The following is a 3,365-nucleotide window of genomic DNA, read 5'->3' as shown; positions in this document are numbered from 1 at the left end:
TTATCAGTATTGACAATCTGTTACACACAGTCTGTTTTGCAGCACTCATACAAAATAATATATATTTTCCCTTAATCAATCTAATTGTAAAAATTGTAAAGTATATTATAACAAAGTTACAAATATATATATATGAATAAAATGTTATATAGATTAAACACATTATCAGTGATGACAATCTGTTACACACAGTCTGTTTTGCAGCTCTCGTACAAAATAATTTATATTTTCCTTAATCACCATAATCTTAAAAATTGTAAAGTGTAAATGTGACAAAATAATATAGACTGTAGGAATACAAACAGTCTGTTTTACAACTTTCAACACACTACCAATTTTACATTTTTAGCTGTGTGAATCACCTGACAACCAGTGCTGCAATGATGTAGATAATTAAAAAACAAACATTACAAATGTTTACAGAAATATGCGTGTTCAGCACCAGTAAATGACCATTTAGTAATATAATACACATATATATAAATAATAAAACCATATACATATATAAGTCTCTAATATTTCGCATAATATAATACACATATTCACCATATACATATATAAGGCTCTAATACATTGCATAATATAATACACATATAAAGATCTAATAGGATTCATGAAACTTGAAACTAGTTGCATGTGTTTTTATAAACTGTGAACAGTCTAACCCCATTTACTGTGTTGGGGGCAGGGGTTACCTGGGTGGAGAGGGGTTAGTAGCAACAATACTATAACACATATAAAGATTTAAAAGGATTCACAAAGTAACACCATGTAGATATAGAAAGATCTAATAACCTGCATAGAATATTAATCATATATAGAGATCTAATAGAATCATTAAAACAAGACTCATATATAAAGAACCAACAGTATCTCTGATATAGTACACACACACAATCTGCATAAAATTTGTTTTTAGCACTCCTGGGGTTAATTATCTCTTGTAAGCACGTTAGTTTTCCAACACTTGTGAGGTTATTTAACTCTTGTAAGCATGTTGGTTTTCCAGCACTTGTGGGTTTTTTTATCTCTTGTAAGCATGTTAGTTTTCCAGCACTTGTAGGGGTTAATTATCTCTTGTGCTTACATGCTAGTTTTCCAGCACTTGTGGGGTTAATTATCTCTTGTAGTTATGTTACTAGAGGTAGGGGTCGGTGAATGGGTGGAGAGTGGGTGGAATATAGGAGGGTTAGGGGGAGGGCGGTAGGCTGGAGATGGGAGGGATGTGAGACGGCATTATGAGAGGCATGGGAGGGATTATGGGCGGAGTGGGTGGGGAATGGGGGGTGTCAACCTGTCACTTTTAGTTTGACGAAAAGTACATAGCTTTACTACTGTCATAATCTGCCTTGTTTGGGTCACAACAACTTGCCACTTTCATGCATAGTACTCAAGATATGTTAACATCGTGCTGTCTCCACTCCAGTCAGCATACTACTTAGAGTCTTTAGCAATATCTACAATGACACTGATGTTACTGAAAGTGATATACATTTTACTTCATAACCAGTATAACTTTTGCAATAATTGTAAAACCTCTGATACCCCAGAGGAAAATGTATGCAATTTACACAAACTATAAATATTACCCAGGGAGATGTATGTTACCGTATGACTTGTAACACCTCTGAAATATCCCACTGTAGGATGACAGTACTTAGGAAAATCAGTCTTTCCCAAGTTATGTATGCCCAAGAACCTGAAGCTGTCTTGAAGTTAATTGTTTTTGTGCTTTTTTTTTGTAGATGATTGAATTATGTTGAAATAGTTGTACTCAGTAAACTAACGTCCGCTTCCCCCTTTCTTGCCTTGAAACTCTCCCCTTCCTCCCTTCATCCATTTATCTGTTCTCCCAACACAAGTATCCTGTTCTAAGAGAACCACAAGGACATTTGTCATGTCTGCTAGTTGTATGTAGCCATGTGATCATGCACTGATCATGCCTTTGAACTGGTATATAAGTTGTGTGCAAACAATAAAGTTTTGAGAGTGATCTAACTACATGCTTGAGCTGCGTGTGTTACGTTCTCTTCCAGTGCTGTAAACAGAAGCTATCAGAGAGAGGGACAATTGATCGGGGATCATTAGGAGATCGCCTTAACGCCATTAAAGTCGATAGATCAACTTTAAAAATTATTAGCAAAGCCCCTATACATGTTAAAAGCACTAAATTTGCTAGGTATGTGTAGGAGAACAGTGGCAACAAAGGAAAAAACAAAAGTTCCAAAAGACCTTATGGTTTTCAAGAAAATGGCAGGTAAAGTGACAGCAGGCATATATGATTTTAGCGTGGTGGACAGCGTACAGAAGGCAGCATAAACATTAGGACATTGAGCAGGAGACCACATTGCTAGCTGGCATCATAACCTGAATGACGTTTTAGGAATGCCACCAATAAAGTTGTGGAGAAGTAGCGCGGTGTTGATTTTGGAATATTTATCTGCATAAATATGGAAATTATATCCCTTATCAATACATACAGATATTCAATAAAAGAAGCTTCATACACAAATTATATCTAGTCACTCAAACAGTTTAATTAAGAGAACAAGGTGAAACAAAGTACAAAGCAATATTGTCAGATATCTAAACATAGGAACTTCAATCAATGATAAATATAGCACATGGACATAAGGTTATTAGTAGTAACCCTTGTAATAATCTAATAACTGCTTAGTACACAAATCAGTAATTACAAAATGGCAAAGTAATGCAGTAATACGATAGACACCCATAAGATTACAATCAGGGATATCTTACAAGGACTTATTGCCCATTAAAGGCCCCATTGGTTATCTGTTTGTATGGGAAAATAGTTCGTGTTTGTTACTTCTGTGAAGTCCTACACTTGGAGACCCCTTAGGAGGGCCAGAGGCCAGTACAAAGATAAAACAGGTTTCATGTTTACCCACAACATTCCTGCACTGTATTCCTGTATTCTTTCATGCTACTTACATACAGTCTAACTATTAGGATATATCCTACAGTGTACTATATACATATATCCTCGCACACATACCTATACATACATATATGTATATATATAGCTCTATATACATATACATATCTATTTACATATTCATAAACAATCTTTGAGTGCAATACGCGGTGACATTAGGCAACAGGATGGAGGACCAGAGACGGAGCATGGGTCAGCGAGAGCAGTAGCAGTGTGTGGCCTCAGCTATCGCCAGGGAGACCGCATTGGTAAGTGTCATTGAGAGCTGGGTGTAGTGCATCATCAATGCCACACAGAAGTGTGTAATACAGTTTTAGTGATTGGAGTACTCACAGGTAGCAGCAGCAGCAGGAGGAGGCGGTGGGCCCTGAGACAGAGCCCCTGATTCATCATTAAAATCCGCGAT

Source organism: Pyxicephalus adspersus, chromosome Z (genome assembly GCF_032062135.1).
Source record: "Pyxicephalus adspersus chromosome Z, UCB_Pads_2.0, whole genome shotgun sequence".
NCBI lineage: Eukaryota > Metazoa > Chordata > Amphibia > Anura > Pyxicephalidae > Pyxicephalus > Pyxicephalus adspersus.
The sequence above is the reverse complement of the archived record's forward strand: the minus strand, read 5'-3'. Positions refer to the sequence as shown.